At 37.3% G+C, this 21,895-nt stretch overlaps 1 long non-coding RNA gene across 4 annotated transcripts; it reads left to right on the top strand.

Moving 5' to 3' along the window:
* Positions 1-17,037: 17,037 nt before the first annotated feature.
* LOC127130092 (uncharacterized) lies at positions 17,038-19,315 on the top strand. Of its 4 annotated transcripts, none has more exons than XR_007806424.1 (5): positions 17,038-17,615; positions 18,294-18,518; positions 18,607-18,678; positions 18,788-18,902; positions 19,037-19,315. It is a non-coding gene; the product is annotated as an uncharacterized LOC127130092 (long non-coding RNA). The 4 variants fall into 4 exon arrangements; XR_007806423.1 differs by lacking the exon at positions 18,607-18,678 and having other exon boundaries at positions 17,039-17,347; positions 17,500-17,615; XR_007806425.1 differs by lacking the exon at positions 18,607-18,678 and having other exon boundaries at positions 17,039-17,347; positions 17,491-17,615.
* The last annotated feature ends 2,580 nt before the right edge of the window (positions 19,316-21,895 follow it).

The raw sequence follows: 21,895 nt of genomic DNA, 5'->3' as shown, positions 1-21,895 counted from the left end.
CTATGGGGCTAACTCTATGTGGAGAGATCAGACGCACACATCTGCTTGGGGAAATGTATACCACCAAATAGCAGGAGGCAACAAACAACGATATATGGCAAAAAATGCAGCATGAATATCTGAATGTTATAATTATGCATGTATATGTGTGATTTATGTTTGATGAATGCTGACAAACACACATATCTAACACAAACTGGTCCAGGAATCAACCACCCGGTATTACATCTCAAGAGACAGAGCCAAAATCACCAGAGAATGACCAATCTGCCGGGGATCAGAGATACCAGAGGACAACAACATCTCTGCAGGGGATGAATCATCAGTCTCAGCTGGGGAAAAGAGCTTAGGGCACAGGTAGAATTTGCCACATAAGCAATTCTATCGGGGAATCTATCTGAGGGATAAAGTGATTCTGGGGACTAACCACCAAGAATCGAATCTTCCGGAGAGGGCACATCTGCTGAGGAGGAAAGATCACTACTCTGCTGAAGGGAATAGAGGTAAATAACCTCAACAAGCACTCCACTTGGTGGGATATACCACGACAATATCTAGGAGGAAGGGGATACAGTCATGCCAGGAATATGAACAAATGTCTTACCCTGTTGGAGACCATACTACTCTTGGGAGAGCACTGAGGATCTCTTAAGTATCCTTTTGTCTCTGTGAATGTTCACTTTGTTTTAAACCAATTTATGAAGAAATTTGTTTGTTTAAAACAATGATATTTTCTCAACTAAAACCTGCAAAACATTTGTTAAATAGAAACAAATAAGAGTGCAAATAACTGGATAAAAGGCTCAAATTTATTTGATGGAATGGTAGTCTGCAAATGGCAAGACTCCATAGATCTTTACAAGTTTGAAATTGGTGATATATATTGGAAAAGGGCTACATTAAACATAATGACCATTTCTCCACCAATTCAAAATCCGATGTATCTGAAGCTTCAGTTGATGACGAATGAACGAAAATCTCTGACGGATGATAATGGTAGAACAAAGTCTTGTCAGGGTGCAATTACTTGCCGAATCCCTAATTTTTGCCTAGATTGCCCCAGGAGGAGGTACTCAACCTAGCGGGATATAAATATTCATCATTTTTTCATGTCTCTAACTTTTTCCTGGACCGCCCTTTCGGGTTTTCAATCCACCGAGACGCTCATTTTTTCCTAAGCTGCCCTTTCGGGTTTTCAACTTAGCGAGCTATTCTGTTTTTATTTTCTAGGCGAAGTATTTCTTGATTGCATCTGAATTCACAGGACGAGTGAAATCCTCCCCATCCATAGTTGTAAGTATCAAAGCGCCGCCTGAAAAGGCTCTCTTAACAACATATGGACCTTCATAGTTTGGAGTCCACTTGCCCCTGGAATCGGGCGCGAAAGACAAGACTTTCTTGAGCACAAGGTCACCTTCTAGGAACACACGAGGCTTGACCTTCTTATCAAAAGCTTTCTTCATCCTTTGCTGATATAACTGACCATGGCACATGGCAGTCAATCTCTTCTCTTCTATCAAATTCAGCTGGTCATAACGACTATGAACCCATTCAGCATCAGTCAACTTGGCCTCCATCAAGATTCTCATTGACGGGATCTCCACCTCTACTGGGAGTACGGCCTCCATGCCATAAACAAGAGAGAAAGGGGTTGCCCATGTTGAAGTGCGGACAGATGTACGATATCCATGTAAAGCGAATGGCAACATCTCATGCCAATCTTTATACGTGACAACCATCTTCTGGATAATCTTCTTGATGTTCTTATTAGCGGCTTCAACAGCCCCATTCATCTTTGGTCTGTAAGGAGAAGAATTATGATGTGCTATCTTGAACTCACTACACAGCTCTTCCATCATCATGTTGTTCAAGTTAGATCCATTATCAGTAATGATCTTATCTGGCACACCATATCGGCATATGAGTTGATTCTTGATAAACTTCACGACCACCTGTCTGGTCACATTTGTTGGTGTAAGCCCTAGAGGCCAATACTTTTGGTACTTGTATCAAATTATTTAAAGGCATTTTCTTTATTATGGTTGATTAATAAAGTCCCTAGAATAGATAGTCCGTTTAATGTATTAAGTGTGACTTAATCATGAGAACACATTAAACATAAGGGCACTGTTCTTAAAGTATCCGTAGTCGAGCTTTAATGTGAAGTGGGATAACATTAAAGCATTAAGACTATTATGTTTGTAGACTGATGATCACATCTCATGGATCATGGATAAAGAGTTATCAAGTCTTAAACATAGGTATGAATATTAGGAGTAATATTTATACCGGATTGACCCGCTATGAGAATACTATATAGAAAGTTATGCAAAGTGTCATAAGTTATTCTCATGGTGATAATAGTGTATACCACTCTTCGACCTGAAACCACTATGGATCCTAGATGTAGAGTCGAGTGCTTTATTGTTGATCCAACGTTGTCCGTAACTGGATAACCATAAAGACAGTTAATGGGTACTCCACGAAGCATGCTGAGGGACATGAGTGTCCTAGATGGAATTTGCCAATCCTGCATAACAGGATAAATGTCTATGGGCCCAATATTGAACTGGACAAGGGTGACACGGTCTATACCTTATGTTCAATATAGACATAAGGGCAAAGGGGTAATTATACACATAATTATTATCACAGGAGGTTTTGTCAGATCACATGACATTTTCGTGACTTGGGTAGCAGTGATGTGTTGCTAGATACCGCTCACTGTTTATTATGTTAAATGCGTGATTTAATATAATTGCCAACGTCGCGAAAACCTATAGGGTCACACACAAAGGACGGATTGATGAGAGATGGAATAATTAAGGAACACCGTAAGGTACGGTGTACTTAAGAAGAATACGAAGTATGGTAAGGTACCAAATACTTAAGTGATTTTGGCATATTATGAGATATGGGCCAAAATACATTTAAGTGGGCTTTTTGGCTTGAAGCCCACACAAGTGGTTCTATAAATAGAGCTCTTGTGCAGAAGCTTTGTATGGGAATACAACACAACTTAAGAGTTGGAATTTCGTATCTCTCTCTCACTCAAAGCCTTCATTCATAACAGCTAGCACTGTGATTGAAGGAATCCGTTCGTGTGGACTGAGTAGAGACGTTGTCATCGTTCAACGTTCGTGATCGCCCCGTGGATCTGTATCAAAGGTTTTGATCATTATCAGAGATCTGCACCAAAGGTTTGAATCGCCACAAGAGGTAACGATTCTATCACTGATCATGCCCATTCGTAAGGATCACTAAATGGAGAAATTTTTAAATTCCGCTGCGCCTTGGATGGCAATTCTCCTTCAACATTTGCATATGATGCCGCTTCAACCCACTTGGTGAAGTAATCGATTGCTACGAGAATAAATTTGTGTCCATTAGACGCTTTCGGCTCTATCATGCCAATCATGTCAATTCCCCACATGGAGAAAGGCCATGGTGATGAAATCACATTCAGAAGTGTTGGAGGAATATGAATCTTATCTGCATAAATCTGACACTTATGGCATTTCTTCACGTACTTGCAGCAGTCAAACTCCATTGTCAGCCAATAGTAGCCTGCTCTCAACATCTTTCTAGCCATGGCATGTCCATTGGAATGAGTACCAAATGAACCCTCATGGACCTCGGTCATTAACAGGTCTGATTCGTGTCTATCCACGCATCTGAGCAAAACCATGTCAAAATTTCTCTTGTAAAGCACATCACCATTGAGGTAGAAACTGTCAGATAATCTCCTCAAAGTTTTCCTGTCTTTCACAGATGCCCCAGGCGGGTAAATTTGACTCTGAAGGAAACACTTGATATCATAATACCATGGCTTATCATCTTTCACTTCTTCAACTGCAAATACATGAGCTGGTCTATCCAAGCGCATTATAGTGATATTGGGAACTTTATTCCACAATTTAACCACAATCATCGAAGCAAGTGTAGCAAGAGCATCTGCCATCCGATTCTCATCTCGAGGAATATGAGGGAAGTCAACCTCAGTAAAGAACGTTGAAATCCTCCTCGCATAATCTCTATAGGGAATGAGACCAGGTTGATTCGTCTCCAACTCACCCTTAATCTGATTAACAACGAGGGCCGAATCTCCATAAACATCAAGATGCTTGATCCTAAGATCAATGCATTCCTCCAATCCCATAATGCATGCCTCATACTCAACCATATTATTCGTGCATTTGAAAGTTAGCCTTGCTGTAAAAGGAATATGTGTACCCTGAGGAGTAATGATTACTGCCCCAATACCATTTCCATACTGATTTACATCGCCATCAAATACCATACTCCATCTGGAACCAGGCTCTGGGCCTTCATCAAGTGTAGGCTCAGCATAATCTTTCATTTTCAAATACAGAATTCCCTCATCTGGGAAGTCATACTGAACTGACTGATAATCCTCGATCGGCTGATGTGCCAAGTGGTCAGCCAAGATACTACCTTTGATAGCTTTTTGAGCTCGATACTTAATATCATATTCAGACAACAACATCTGCCAACGGGCAATCCTCCCAGTTAAAGCAGGCTTCTCAAATATGTACTTGATTGGATCCATTCTGGATATCAACCAAGTCGTATGATTTATCATATACTGGCGTAAGCGCTTAGCAGCCCAAGCCAAAGCACATCATGTCTTCTCAAGCATTGAGTATCGAGACTCACAATCAGTGAACTTCTTGCTTAAGTAGTAAATGGCATACTCTTTCTTCCCTGATTCATCTTGCTGACCAAGGACACAACCCATTGAATCTTCAAGAACAGTCAGATATATAATCAAGGGTCTCCCTTCCACAGGCGGGGACAAAATCGGAGGCTCTGACAGATACTCCTTAATATTGTCGAAGGCTTTCTGGCAATCCTCGGTCCAATCATGAGACTGATATTTCTAGAGGAGCTTGAATATCGGCGCACATGTGGCAGTCATGTGGGATATGAATCTGGAAATATAATTCAAGCGACCAAGGAAACCTCGGACTTGCTTCGCAGTTTTGGGCGCAGGCATCTCTCGTATTGCTTTGACCTTTGCAGGATCAACCTCAATACCTTTTTCACTGACAATAAAGCCCAATAACTTGCCGGAACAGACTCCAAATGTACACTTGTTGGGATTCAGACGGAGCTTATACTTCCTCAAATGCTGAAAAAGCTTCAACAAGTGCTCTATATGTTCAACTTCCGTTCTTGATTTAGCAATCATATCGTCAACATACACCTCAATCTCCTTGTGCATCATATCATGAAATAAGGTGGTCATAGCTCTTTGATACGTGGCTCCGGCGTTCTTCAAACCGAAGGGCATCACTCGATAACAGAATGTTCCCTAAGGTGTGATGAATGTTGTCTTCTCCATATCCTCGGGTGCCATTTTGATCTGATTATATCCAGAAAATCCGTCCATAAATGAGAAGAATTTGAATTTAGCTGTATTATCTACCAACATATCAATATGTGGTAAAGGGAAATCATCTTTCGGACTAGCTTTATTCAAGTCTCTATAGTCCACACACATCCGGACTTTTCCATCTTTCTTAGGCACGGGCACAATATTGCCCACCCACTGAGGATATGTAGAAGTCACCAGAAACCCCGCATCAATTTGCTTCTGAACTTCCTCTTTGATCTTTACTGCCATATCGAGATGAGTTCTTCTGAGCTTCTGCTTCACAAGCACGCACTCAGGCTTCAAGGGCAAGAAATGTTGCATAATATCGGTGTGTAGACCAGGCATATCTTCATACGACCAGGCGAAGACGTCGACGTATTCTCGTAGCAATTTAATCAACCCCTTCTTAACAGATTCTTCCAGGAGTGCCCCAATCTTTACCTCTTGCACACAATCCTCAGACCCCAAGTTGACTGTCTCCAGATTCTTGATATGCGGCTGAATGATCTTCTCTTCATGATCAAGTAGACGGGTGATCTCATCAGGAATCTCTTCATCATCATCTTCCTCTGCCTCAATACAGGGAATTCAAAATTGGGAGATGGCGTTGGATCATTATGTTCAATGGGTTTGATCAACCTGCATAACGATTTTGGATATGAAAAGCTTTAGAATTCAAACAAGGCAAATCATTATGCAGATGAAAAGATTGATTTTATTCTTTTTTTAGGGTTTTATTTGATCACCAATTTCATGTAAAAAGCAAAAAGGGAAAATAATTTGAAAAAACAAACATTTAACATGAATTTATTGAATGAAAATATCATTGTATTTATGTTGCCAACAATGTCATCACTTCTCCTTTTGGCATGGGAGAAGGGTTTTTAAACAAAGTGATTATTACGTTGACTTGTGGACAACTGTAAGAATATCCACAGCGACCCAATTGTTGCAGATCCCTCCAGGGACAATGAAATTGCCCGAATCCTCTGCATCCTCCTCCAAGACAGCAGCAGCTTCCTCATCCTGACCATCGTGGATGAAACCTCCACTCTTGAATAATCCTTTCTCGTTGAAAACCCCAGAAGAAAAGCCAATGTCAGCCCGGGACCTGTCGTCTTCCAACTCAATCATTTTTCCCAAACCAGCAATTGCACCACACTCAATGGCCAACTTCGCATATTTATAGGAAGTAAATGAAGGAGTTCTCTTCTCAACAGGCTCAGCTATAGATAAAGCTTGGAAAGGAGTTCCAACTTCATCCTCAGCATCTATGTATGAGAAGGAAGACAAGTGGCTAACCAGGAGAGCCTTTTCTCCCCCTACCACTAAAGCTTGGATGTGTATGAATGCATGAATGCATGGATGCAACAATCACACTCAAGGATCAAGCAAGTCACACCATACAAAGGTCATGGGATGGATCAAGTCATCCTTAATACCAATCATCCATTTTGGTGGATTATGGTTTATACCTTATCAACGACCAAGTTCCATTGATATTAAGGATACACAAGAACGAATCAACCATGAATCAAGGGTTTGTTGTGAGTCACGAGCACGGAGTCTCGGTTAAGAACCACCCAAAGGGAGTGTACTATGGTTAAACCTGACAATCATGTTCTACAAGAGGTCCCCATAGTCATCATCCCATCTTTCGGGTATTATCGGATAAACGACTACTCGTATTCCAAAATTATTCTCAAGAGAGACTCTTATGAGTATAGTATCGCGTAACAATCGTATCAAATCTTACATTTGAACGACCTTCACACTACGTCCAAAAATAGGCCAAGATGGGCTAGGTAATCTAAGGTCCTTGGCTTCTAAGGCATATATTGGAAAGAGTAATGCCTAACCACGACTACTCGTGTGATATTATTGATCCCAACATAACCTCCACCAAGTGAATGGGCTTGCAAGTCAACTTGCTAAGGAATAACTCCACACAAGTCAACAAGACTATGCCATTCTCCTATCATAAGTGCACTCGAGTTCGGGTATAGAACTCATCTCACAAAAGACCGCCAAGCACACAAGCAATTGATATATCAAGCAATTCATACATTACAAACAATACAGTCATCCCAAATTTGCACAAAAATATGTCACAAATAATATAAACATACAATACAACAAAGGTAAATAGTAGACAAAACCCACTAGGCAAATGATCCCTAGCAGAGTCGCCACTTTTCTGTAGCGGGGTATTTGTTACCTTTAGATTTATTGACTAAATCAAAAGTAAATCATACATTTCGAGTCGCCATCGCACTTCTATTTATCCAAAGGAAAGGTTAGAAAGCGAACAAAAACCGAGAAGTTTTATCAAATCAAAAACTAATAAAAATGTCATAGATCTGGGTAAGGGGGTTGGTTATGCAATGGGAAGGTTTTAAGCATCCAAAACATCCTTAGTACTCTAAGGAAGCCCTTTTTACAAATGTTGTAAGGTAGGTTGGTATTTGTGAAAATATTTGTGCAAACATGATTGGGGAGATGAGAAAAGAATATACAAGTTATTTACAATCTTGTGTTTGAATGGATAAACCCATTGCCTACGTACCATCTTAAAAAGGTAGGATCAAAACCTCGTAGTTCGGGGTAAAAATCTCAAAAGAAGTTGGTGAATTGATTGGTCAAAAGCCTTAAGGTCTTTTGTTATCAAAGGGAGAAAACTCAACCTAAAACCACAAATCCACCATGTGAGGAGAGCTTCAACATGATAGTGAGGGGTTAACCCTATAATAAGCATGGAAGACTTATAGTCCATCACTAAGGATATAGGTGAGTATTATATCAACCTCTAGGATAACTCAAACCTAATAGCTAATGTTTATGAAAAGCTTTAACACAAATGGTCATTGGAACCATAAAAACAATTGAGTGAGTTGTATTTACAAATGAAAAGTATTCACAAAGTAAGGTCAAAGTTGACTTAGGATTCAATTCCAAATAAGTGTTATGAAAAGAGTTTGAAAAAAAATCAAAGGCATAGTGCCTAGGTTTCTATTTTTGAAAACAATGTTAATGTTTGCACAAAAGTTTGGCTTAGGTTAGAGTGGAGAGAAGAAGAGAATGGCTAGACCCTAAACATGCAAAGATGAAGGAAGAGAAATAAAAACACATTGGAGTTCCCTTCTTGAGATCATAAAGATGATCCAAGTTGCTCAATTCCTTTGGATTTAGCAATCAATAAGCAAATAACTCAAGCAATCAAGCAAATGTCAATCAAGCTCCTAGGAATCTTCCAATTGGCTTTTGTATCTCTCACTTTGGATGCTCGTGACAATGGTTCTTCTACTTGGCTCAAATTTAGGATCCCTAGCACACAAGAAAACACAAATCAAAAAGTTCCACAATGAAATAGAAAGAATGGACAAGAGTGAGTTTAGAATTTAGGATCCTTTCAATGTCTTCTTCAAGATTAAGCATTCTAAAGGAATGAGGCCTAGTTTCTCTTTGACAATTTTAAAGCATTCTAAAGGCATGAGGCCTAGTTGCTCTTCAAACTCCATTAGCATAGGTAAGGTCCTAAAATCTAAGTCCTTTCTCCATTTGCATTGGGTTCACACAAACAAAACAAAACAAGCACAATAGTATATACACAATAATGTGCTCAAGTGAGCAAAAGGCAAATTGCATTAACATAAACATGAGCTCAAGTGAGCAAAGGGAAAAGGCAAATGAATTAATGTGCAAGAAATTAAATTGCATTAAAGTAAATTGCAATAATTAAATACTTGAATTAAAAGTTAGTAATTAGTAGTTAGTGTTAGTGTTAGTGTTAGTGTGCCATAAGGCAATTTAGCGCTATGTTAAGCAATCATAAGTGGACTAATGTAGTAGTCACACCTATCTGAGGCCGGTCAATAAAACTATAGGCAACAAACACAAGTTAGAGACCATGACTAGTAAGCCAAGCTCCTACAACTTGCCATGCCAAAAGAAAAGAAGAATGATCTTGTATGGATTTAGGTTTTTTGCTTGACCAAGAAGCAACCTATCTCTAATGCAAAGCAATTCATTTGATCTTTGATCAAGATGAATTTGATTTAAATCAAAGAAGGTTAAGCCCCTCATATGTCAAGGCTAACCACCAATCATTAACTCATTGATCAAAAAGAAAAAGAAGAAGAAGAAGAAGAAATGGAAATGTACATAATTGAAATTCAAATGACATAAGCAAAATACATTGACCAAATATGAAATGAATCAACATCAATCAATGGTAAACAGAAGTGAGATGAAGCTTAGAAGTCAAGAAATAATAAAAATATTTTTTGTATTTTTTGGAATTAAAATAATACTTGAATTAAAATAAACAAATAAAGGTCAAACTTCAAATCCATTTCAAATCAACTTGGAAAAGTCCAAGTGGATCATCTTAAGTTCAACAAGGTCAAACAAGATTTGACAAAAATTTTCATCATTTTTTTTGAAAACATAAACTAATTTTAAATAATTAAAATGAAAAGAAAATAACATAATTGAACTAAAATCTCAAATAAATCTCAAATCAATTAAGAAATTGATGAGAATATTTTTCATAGATTCATCATCATTTAAAGATGTTAAGAAAAGATTTTTGCCATTTTTTGAATATTGGAAACTATTTTAAATGAATTAAAAATAACCAGAAAAGAGAAAATTCACAAAAAATATTAAATGGAATCATAAAAAATATTAAAAATCATTTTCAGAAACTAGAATTTAAAAGGAAAATAATGCAATTAGTCCCATATTTTTTGGATTAAAAATGAAGAAGTTATGAATTTTTGAAAATAATTGAAATAAAAGAAAATAAAATCAGAAATGAAAAATGCCAAAAATCCAGAGGCGTCAGATCTAGATTCATTAATTGACGTGGCGCATCTGAAGGCAGGGAAACACGCGCGCATGGTGTACTTGAGTCAACATCATCACACATGACATTAATGAAAGTAATAACATTGCATGGACCAGATTAGATCAGAGCAACGGATCCAATGGTCCATAGCTCATCCACGTGCGGACGGTGGTGTACACCACCGTCTTCTCCGACGAGACTCACCGCTCCGGTCAAGATTTTCAGGTTTTCAAAACCTCATTAAAATGCACGATCCTTATATCATTGGAAAGCTAGGGTGATGTACATCACCCCTATGCCATTGGTTTCCACTCAAGATCACTATAAGAAGAGAAATCTGATATGGAAATTTATGGTGTTCAAACTGAACTTGCTCAATTCATGAAATTAAATGCACAGATCAACTGTCTCTCACATGAGGACTTCAGAGGTACCAATAAACACAAGAAATGATCAGTATCCAAGCAATTTCGAATCAAAAAATTTTGAACAACAACCTTTGAAGTGCAGCTTTATAAGACACGATCTCCTCCAATTCTTTGATGCAATGTGTTCTTGAGGTGGCAAGGGAGCAAGGTCTAGGAATTGAAGCTCAATGATCAACCAATGAAGTTGAAAATTGAACTTGAAAATTGAAAGAGAAAAGCAAAATTCCTTTAAATGGAGGTTGGGTTTTCACTTCTGCAGCAGTTCAAGCGTCTTGAAGTTGGACTTGAATGAAGCCAGGCATGTGTATTTATAGCAAGAGATGATGCAAGCAATGGAAAACTCGTGTGTGCATGAGCTTGGATCCTCCATGCATGGGCCTGTACAGGCGCATGGGAGGCCCAAACTTGATTGGTTTTGCATGATGATGATGAAACAAATGAAATTGGACGTGTACATGGCAAGGCAATGCGGTGTGCAAGCAATTTAATCATGTTATGCATAATTGAACACAAATCTTCTCCTCTTCGAAAATGCCCTTTGCCAAATTGAAACATAGACATGTATGTAATGGTTGGAAAGGTCTTGACATGAGGAACAAATGCTATGTTGAACAAAAATCCATTTGGAGTTGGGAAAATATTGAAAACAGACCATGAAGTTCAAGATACAAAACATGTATATGGAAATTTTGCCAAAATGGACCAACTTTAAGCCCTTTTGTTTCAATTATGAAATCCTCAAATGACAAAACCTTCAACATCAAAGTTGTATATCTTTTCAATACAATCAATTTGGACTTACATTTTGCATCATTTTGAGTTTTGATGAGAAAGTTATGGGCACTTGAAGTTGGACTTTTTCAAGATTCAATAGCTTTGGTCCAAAGTGACCTATAATGTTTTGTATTATCACATGTGTTTATTTTAGGATTATGAAATTTTGTCCAACATAACAATTGAAGTAGACATCTTAAAATTTTCAATTCATTTGATCCCACCTCAAAATCATAAAAAATGAATGAGTTAGGTCCTTGGGAAGTTGACCTAAAATTAGGGTTTCAGTCAAAATGACCTATAATGTTTTGAAATGAATGTTGACCTTCCTAGTTTCAAATGGATTTTTGATGAACATGAAAGTTGTTCATATGGTTCTTAAGAACATTGTTTATCTTGGGGTCATCTCCATTTGACAAACACATAAACAGTTAGGTCTCAGTGGATTTCAAAATAGTCAGATGAATTGACTGATCAACTTCTCAAGTCCAAACTTCAAATCTTGATGAATTAATGATTTAGGACACTTAAATATGCTCATATATGCATGAAATTATTAATGAAAGAAATTCCCTTGGTTGCATTTGATCATGGGTTGAGGTTGTTTCATGAGCAAGGCACAATCAATGCATAGTTGAATTAGGGTTTCCTTGGGAAACAATTCTCAAGCCCTTTGGTTTATCTTGATCAAATTGACAAATTGAGATACTTGGGAGGCATATATGATGATTGAGAGCTTTTGGAACCATTTTCATGCTTGCTTTCAACTTCATCTGGCCACACCAATGAGCATAGGGGCCTCCTAGGAGCCTTGGATCACATGATTGCTCAAGCTACAAAACAAAAGATGTTAGTGACATATTTTTGTGCTTTTGGTTAGTAAAAAAAATAATAAAAGCAATAATATACAATTCAAGCATGCTTGGTGGTCTCAAACCAACTCTCACAAGTCCCAACCCTTGGCAAAAGGAGCCAAGATGCTATGATCCTTGAGGCAAATGCAAATGAGCAATGTTATGATGCCATGAGGGATCTTAGGGTCAAAATTAGGGTCCTACAGGTTTTAGAAATTTATGATGCCCAAGGTAAACGGTCTTTTTTCCAGACTGAAGCTGGTGAAAACAGATTATTAGATTCACATTTAGGACACACTTTATGTGCTTTAACACTATACCCATCCAAATACCATATGTCGGAAAGTCGCCGATTGTGCAAAATAACATTGCACACATCTTAAACTTTTCATAAGAATATGCATCTTTAATGTCAACACCTTTATCCCACAAAAGTTTTAAATCCTCAATTAATGGACTTAACATCATATACTTGCGTTTCATGCTCAAACAAGGAGATATATTATAAATTGTTAGAAGAAAGGCCATGAAGAATGGTTAGTACTCAAATTATTAAAGGGGTTCATTCCATCTGTGGCAAGCCCAAGCCTTAGGTTTCTTGGCTCAATGCTAAAATCCGGAAACAATAAATCAATTTTCTTACATTGCAAAGAATCAGCTACATGGCGAATGTTTCCATCATATTTTCTTTCATCTGCATGTCACCTAATATTCTTTGCATCATTCGCATTAGCAAAAAGGCTCTTTAACCTTGAAATTATTTGCATGTACCATAACACTTTAGCATGAGGACGCTTATTACTAACATTGTCATTGTCATCACTAGTGTTGTTCTTTAACTTGTAGCGCAACTCACCATATTTTGGACATTGATCCAAATTTTCATACTCTTTCCTGTATAATATACAATCTTAGGGCATGCATGTATTTGACATACTCCAAACCCACTAAACACAATATCTTCTTGGCCTCGTAACAACGATCCGACAAATTATTATCTTCTGGTAGCATTTGTTTCAACAAATCAAGCAATTATGTGAAACTTTTATCCGACCATCCACTTTTTACCTTCAGATTAAACAATTTTAACAACATAGATAATCGTGTGAAACTAGTGCGCCCCTTATATAAAGGTGCATCTTTTCTGTTACATAAAGTATCATAAACACGGGCTTTCATATAATACGATTCTCCAATATCACAGATCATATTAAAGCTAGCGGAAATATACTTGAACGCATCACACGCTCGAACATACAACAAAGTCGCCATCGAACTTTATTTATTTTCGAAGGAAAGGGAAAACATCGATAAAACCCGAGGGAAAGAGAAATGCTGGGTAAGGAAGTCGGTTATGCAAAGGGAATGTATTAACACCCCTAACATCCATGGTACTCCATGGGAACCGTTTTGATTATTCTCGCCCGAATAGGTGTTATATCTAAAGATTTACTCGCAAAAGAATGAGAAAAAGGAAATAAATAGATAAAGTGCTCGGTGAGGATTAGGGTCCTCATGCCTACATGTCCTCATAGTGCAATGAGGAATTCAGAGCTCTGTAGTTCAAAGAACTAGTGGTGGAAGATGAAAAGATTTGTGATCAAGGCATGATCTAAACCAAAGGATTATGTTGTTTGAACTCTAACAATGGTGAAAACATGAACCCAAGAGTAAAACTGGCTTTTACCAATACGTGGGCTAGCATGGCTGTCGCTATAAGGTAATGCCAAAAATACGGAGAAATAAGTGTTTGGGAATGATCCAAACAACTCTTGGTTCACAAGGTGACGCAAGATAGAGTACAAAGAGGTAGTGTATTTGGCTCAAATATAACTGGTATATCACATGGAGTGAATGAAGGTAGAATAAGAGTGTATCCTGGAGATGAACGGAATGAAGTGACCAAAGTCACCGAACTGAAGATTTGGTAATAAGCAACTGAAGAGGTATAGTTTGAAACCAAAAGGTAATTATGTATTGGATTCCATAGGAGAAATGAAGTTTGTACCATAGAGGGAAACAACGTTAATCGATACATGGACTAGAATGGATTCTACTATCTGATATTTAGCCAAAAAGAATGAATTAAATGTCTGGGTATGAGCCAAACAACTCTAGGGACAAATGTGGACTGCCTCTATATCGTCCTAAAAGGGTGCATATGGAATATCAAGGAAATTGTATTTCGGTGTCAAAGAAACAATATGTCACTAGGGTGAGCGGTTAATGATCGAAGGTAGATCATGGATCGTGAAAGATATGAATGGTGCCCTATGGCGGAAGGAAGAAAAATCAGAAGTATGCTCGCCAAGGATTCACATCCTCGTGCCTACGTATTCTCACTGTGCAATGAGAAAATCAGAGCAATCGGAGTTCTTGGAAGCACGAGAACAAAGAGGAGATAGAAAGTGATGAAAAGTATAACTTGTACCAACATAATAGTATCAAGGGAACCCACAAATGGAAGGAACTTGAAATTAAAGAGTAAACATGCATTTACTAGTACATGGGCTAGCATGGTTGCTGCTATAGGGTAAAGCCGGAAAAAAGACTGAATTAAGTTTCTGGGTACAAGCCAAAAATTCTTGATTCACAAGACGGACTACCACTATATCGTCCTAAAAGGGTATATGTGGGGCCCAAGAGAAAGTATTATTGTGTATAAGGAAAAGTATATCACTGGATGGGGAAAAAATAGTTTGAGATCAAAGAAGAATGGTATCTTGGATCCAAGAAGAGATAGACTCTGAATCGAAGAGCAAGGTGGTGTTTAAACACAAAAATAATGAATTAAATGTTTGGGGGTGACCCAAAAAACTCTCGATTGATGAGGTGGACTGCCATTATATCGTCTTAAAAGGATGTACAAGGAGCCCAAGGAGAAGTATAGTTGATCTGAAAAAGATGGTATTGATCTATGAATGAAGAATGATTGATTAATAAATAGGGTAGCTCGCGAAGAATTTGGATTCTCCTGCCTACGTATCCTTATAGTACAATAAGGAAATCAGAGCTTTCGTAGTTTAGCCCACTAGGGCTGAAAGCAAGATGATCAAAGGAGGCAAGAGGAGATGATTAATTGATTGAAATAGTGGAATAGACTTGATAGTTATCGGATAAGAATTACACTAAAGTCTATGAGTAAATATGGATACAATAAGCAACAGGCCAAACGTCCCGCACCCAAAGATATCCAGAATGAGTGTAGGAAAGCTCTAGTCTCATTTCTTCTTTACTACTTAAGGCTTGTGACATGTAATTCTCATCTTAACTTTCAAGTTAGTATAAGATCTTTGTTGTTGTTTCTTGTAATGATGAAGACCTTATCCATCGCTCGATTCGTATTGCACTAAAGTCTATGAATGAAGGTGAATATAATGAGCAACTGGGTCAAGTGTCCTGTACCCAAAGATATTTAGAATGGGGATAGGAATTCTCCAGTTTCATTCCTTCTCCATTACTTAAGACTCGTGTCGTACAACTTAAATCATTATTGATAAGTTATTGATGTATTCCTTTGCTTATTGCATTGCTTTGTGAAGAGAGAGATACTTGCCAATCACATGATTTGAATTATGCTAAAGTCTATGAATAGCGGCGAATACGATGAGCATTGGGTCATTCACCCCATACCCAAAGATATTCAGAATGTGGGCAGGAATTCTCCAGTCCCATTCCTTCTCTATTGCATAAGACTCATGCCACACAATTCTAATTTTGATTTGACAAGCTCTTGAAGATGCCACCTTTGATGTAGTTTGTATTATCCACTACTTAGTATGACTGAGGATTCCTTGATTGTGAATCTGACTTGAGGCTTCGAGCTCCACAACTTACAAAAAATGTCTTATTAAGTGACCAAGGGTCTTTTGGTCATTCCAATTAGACTATGGGATTATACAAGATCAAAGGATTTAATTGATCAAAATTTCTTTTGATCAATTTGAATCAGAGGGTTTGATTTGATTGGAAATTATGATTAATCCTAATCTAATGGTTAGAATTTGTTACAAACTATCCTAAGGGAACATGCAATAGTTATATCAAAAGTTCGATTATAAATTCAAACTTCAAATCTAAAGGAGCGTGCATTTATATGGTTAAACTAACAAATTGAACCCCTAAGCGGTAAAATGGCTTTTTCACAAAATCATGAGTATTGAATTAAATTTTCAATTATGCACATTCTAATTAAAATCACCTAAGTCATAAATAATTCTAAACTTTATCGATTTTAAAACCTAATCAAACTAAGGAAATAATACTTCGAAGAAAAACCTATTAAACTAATCAACTTATTTCTAAAAATCTAATCCACTAACTAAACTCCTAATATTCTAATTCATCTAGAATTCTAATTAATCAAAGTTCTACAAGAATCAAGTTTAACCAATCTAATAATTCTAATTAAACCAAAACATGCCAAATATTCAAACAAATCTAAAAAGTCCTAATTAACTCCTAGAACTAAAACCAAACAAGACTTACTAATCCTAAAAGTACTGAGAAAGAAAATCCCAAAATAAAGTAAAGGCCCAATAATCCAAACAGAAGGGGGTGTGCGATGGAAATCCAGGAGTGTGGAAGGAAAATATTTAGGCCTGGAAAAGGCCCGAAGAAACAGCAATGAAGAGGGGTGTGTTGGTTTGCGCAGGGTAGGCATAAAGTATGTTTGGGCCTGGCTTCAAGGCCCAGACCAAATCCAGTGGAAAAGAATGCGTATTACCTAGCTCGAGTCATCTGAACAAAACGTCTTCCAAGCTGAAGAATCCAATGCTTCTCATGCTCCAATCGCATCTCACGACTCGATTCTGAAGCTTTGTCTTCTTCCAATTTCTACATAAAATTGAAGAGTCCAGGTTCCACTTATTGGAATATGACTCGATTCTGAAGAGTCCGTGTTCACGTACTCTAACAGAGGCGACGTCGTCGCGTTTGTGCATCCATGATTCAGTTCGAACGATTCAGACTCACGAATTCGATCGACAAAACTAAATACAGATTGAAGCAAAAACTTACCGGTTTGATGCGGCGGCGAAAACAGGTAGGAATTCCTTGATTCTTCCAATTCTTTATGCTTAAGCGATTGATTTCACACTTGATGCGTGTGTTGCTCCTGTTACTCCTTCCTGATATTTATGCTGCTTCTGTTTCGGTATACGCGACGGTGCTCCTTCTTTTGATGAGTGAGTGAAGAAAGGAGTTCTGAGTGTGGATTGCAGAAAGTCGAGCCTCTCCAAAAGTTGCAGTGAAGAATGGAGTTCTGAGTATGAATTACAGAAAGATCAAGCCCCTCCAAAAGATGCAGTGAGGTTAGTTCCTCCAAATTCAGGTGAAATTTACAGTTAGTTAGAAATTCTCTTGAAATTAGCAATTGGTTAATGGTTAGTGTAAGAGTTGTTAGGATTCTGTTATGTTAGGTTAGAAAGTTGGTTATGTTGTTATGACAGTTAATTGGTGAGAAGTAAATCTGTTAGCCTTTTGTTATGAAAGATTGCTTTGATTAAATGTTAGACATTACTAGGATTATTTCAATTAGTTGTGAGTTTGTTTGTTATGCTTACCATTAGTAGAACTCATATTAATACATGCCTTTTTTTGAATGAAACTTGGGGCTATTTCTATTTCCTTTTGTTCTGATTTTTTTGGAAGGTTGTGTGTTAAAAGGTCTGCAAATTCTGCTATTTATTCTGAGTATATGCAATTCAAATAATGGATTCTGTTAACTTCTCACAAACCAACCTGTTTAACTGGGAATTGGTTATCGAATCAACTTAAACAAACAACTTTGTTGTGTCTAAATGGAATGAAAATGTTGCCAATGACTTGATGACTATTACATCTATCCTACTACTGCCTTATCACACGAGATTATCAAAAGAAAAATGTTAATTCCCAATTCCGTTAATTAGTGAACCAATCTCTCCCTATGTTAGCCTCTTTTGTTATGAGATTGGCTTGTTAATTGAAATTATTTTGTTATATTGCAGGTCAAAGTTTGTTAGTTTGGAATTTAATTAGCGACACTGGTTAATCCTGTGCAGATTGGGAATTGAAGTGCAGGTTGAGTTCTACTTCAGAATTCGCAACGTTGAGACTCAGACCTTCCAAAGCAGCGAACTTATAGTTTCTAGACTTTGTTAGCAGATAAACCAATTTCCATACCAGTTGGAGAAAACCGTCAGAAATGCGGTTGAGTCGTTACTGCTATACAGGTAAGCCAAATTGAACGTTGGACTATTATGGTTAGGATGTACCACAGAGGTTGAACTAACATGCTTCCAGTCACTTGTTAATTGTTAGAACGTTGTAAAATCTGGAACTGAACGGAGTGGTGAAGGTCATCATGATTGGTTCTGGTCTAGTATCATGGAAGTAGGGATTTGGCCTTGGAAACTCATGAATCATGTTGTCAATTATAAAAAAAGTGATGATTAACTTGGATTATAAGCATTTTGAATTTGATTTTTTGGTGGATTTGCAGGTTGTAATTGGCTTACTTAATGTAGCATAGTTGGCATGGCTCTACAAGGTTTGTGGCAAGCTCAAAGTTGGTCATGTTGCAGGGTGTTTGCTGACCTATGCAGTATGGTGCCATGGTATGCAAGTTTTGATTTCACTTGGCATGGTTCATACTTATACATTTTTTATTTTGCATTCATGTTCTAACTTGGTAATTGTAAAATGCCATTGCTATGTTTCTATTCTCATTCATGTTTCAATGTTCATGTAGGTCATGATTGGATGGTTAAACAAGCATGACATCAAAATTGTGATTTGAAGTATACATCTACAAATGGAAATTCAAAGAATCAAGATGGAATTTGAAGATAAGGGTTAGATTTAGGATGAAAAAGGTTGGGTTGGCTTTGGTCAAAGTTAACCAAAAAGTCAACATTTGGTCAACACAAGCTTTTTTTTTGGCATTTTTGATATAATGAACATTTTTTAGGGTTATGTAATGAATGGGATTTATGTATTTGAATGAAATTGATCATGAATTTATTTTGTATATGAACATGTTAATTGAAACTTGTATGGAATTTGTAATGCATGGATATTTGAAATGAATGAAATGAACATAATTGAAATGGATGGCAATGACCTATTGAATCAATGATCTTGTATAAATTTGACATGACATGAGTATGAATTGGACAAACCTATGACTTGAACAAAATCAAACCAAAAACCCACAAGTGAAAATGAAAGAAAGATATAAGGGCCCTTAGCGAAATCAAAATGTACCATGTACTATGGCATTCTCCAATCCATAGATCAAGCAATGGTATGATGACCATGATCAGATGAATAAATGGAAGTAGATGAAGTTGGTGAGGCCAAGAACTTAGGCTAGTATCAATGGACTTAAGCACAAATGAATGGAGGTAGAACCAAGGAAATAACATGAATGAGAGGTTGAATGAAGCACACAACACCAATAACTATGGTTAGGAAGCCATGAATAAGGATGAGACCACATTAGGGTTTAGATGGACTGGGGCATGTCACAGTGTAGTCTCTTGAATCCAAGATCAAGAGATTAGGGTTTCCCTTGTCATCAGGTGAAAAGTCAAGTCATAAAGCACATTAGGACCATACCCTCCTTGATCAGGGTTTCATGAGGCATACCATTCAACCAAGGTCTTTGAATCAATTATGATGCTTCACAAACAAATCTTCAATAACCATATCATCAAGAATTAGGGTTTGAACGCCATAAGGAGTACCATGATGAAATCTTGTTGAATCCAGACTTCAAAAATCAAGAAATTAGGGTTTTACATTCCATATGCTTTGATAGATATTCAATGCCACGCCTTGAAGGTCTAATCCATACACACACCCTATCTTTGTAAGCCAAGAGCTTTGAATTTATAGTGATCCACTAATGGATGAATGATGCATATGAATGAAGCATGGGTGTGTGCAGATGATTCTCAAATCAAGGGTTGAGTGAAAAGATGAAAATGGGAGGGCAAATTTTGGGGTACAACAGCTGCTCCTATTTAATCTTCTTGAACCTAAATACAAGAATTGTGGAAGCTTTTCAAGTATTCAAGGTAGAAAAGAATTAAATACTAAAGTATCCAAAAAAATTCCCGTTGAGAATGAGCGTTTTGTGGTTTGTCAAGCAAAGGTTAGGCTTTAGGTGGGTCAATGAAACTGGGTTTTTGTCTTTTCTTGTTTGCATGGTTTCATGTTATGATTTTGAATGATATGCATGAGTGAAACTACATGATTTATGCATGATAATGATTTATGTCATGTTTAAGCCAAATGCTCATATAGATGGCGGTGGGAATCTTGGGCTAGGATAATGGTCATCCATACATGATTCTCCGACACCTACTTCAAGCTCAAAAGTTGTTGTCATACCTCTGGATTATGTCTGAAACATGGAGAGAGCTTATATCTGCTTAGGCGGCCTCTGCCCCAATATACTGAATATTTGCACTAACTGCCCCAGTCACAACTTAGAGTGGTCTCATCATCTGAGTATTTCAACTGGCTTGCCCCAACGTCTTGAAACGATACTCATTCGATTAACCATCTTAGGAGTAATTGACTTCCCATGCTCTTGAGGTGGCCTGCCCCAATATGAGCCTTGAAGTAACCTTTTTCCCTATCCGGCTGATTCAGAGAGATTCGTAGAATCTCGACGTGGTTCCCCAGATTGATTGTCTCTTGAAGAGATCTGAGCTATGGGATATCATGAATTTTATCAACTTTCCCAATATGTAAGCTTCCTTGATGTAAAATGACTACTCATATGTAAAATGCTCATTTTAAAAATGATAATGCAGCGGTAAATTCATGACCATCAAGTTATGGGTAAACTTAACGTCAATAAAACCAGAGTCGCCACCGCGCTTTTATTGATTTCAAAGGAAAAGAGAAAGTACAAACAAAACCCAAAGATAATAAGTTTTCAAATCAAAACTAATAAAATGTGAAAGATTGCAGGTAAGGGGGTTGGTTACACATAGGGAAGGTGTTAGCATCCAAAGTGTCCTAGGTACTCCTAGGGAGCCTTTTTTTGTGTGCAAGTGATTTGGTCTATGTTTGATAAAAATATAGAGTGAGGGGATGATAAAAGAATTCATTAATTATATTTTTGTGTTTGACAAAAGACCTTTGGGCTTATGCCTACATACCAACATAAAAATGAGGGATCAAAACCCCATAGTTCATGGTAAAAATTTCAAAGAAGTTGGTGAATTGATTTTAACAAAAGTTTAAATGAAAAGGCACAAAAGGCCAAAGATTTGAATGAGGTTGTTAGTTCTTTTTGTCTTTTTGAAACTAAAGTCAATATGGTTAAGTTTATTTACAAGTTTGATTTAAGGAAAGATTTGAAAATTCAGTGGCATAAGGCCAAAGTTTCTAATCATTAAAACATGTCTAAGTTTGAAATCACAAGCAAAGAAGGTTTTTGAAGATAGGGAGAGATTTTGAAATTTAATAAGTGGGAGAAAATGAAGAGACTATCCTAGACAAAAAAAATAAAAGTTAAGAGTTGAAAAGATCTGACCAATGAGATGTAATCCAACAGACAAGAATGTCATATAGAAACCCATTTTCCTTTGGA

Source organism: Lathyrus oleraceus, chromosome 1 (assembly GCF_024323335.1).
Source record: "Lathyrus oleraceus cultivar Zhongwan6 chromosome 1, CAAS_Psat_ZW6_1.0, whole genome shotgun sequence".
Taxonomy (NCBI): domain Eukaryota; kingdom Viridiplantae; phylum Streptophyta; class Magnoliopsida; order Fabales; family Fabaceae; genus Lathyrus; species Lathyrus oleraceus.
The sequence above is the reverse complement of the archived record's forward strand: the minus strand, read 5'-3'. Positions and strand labels throughout refer to the sequence as shown.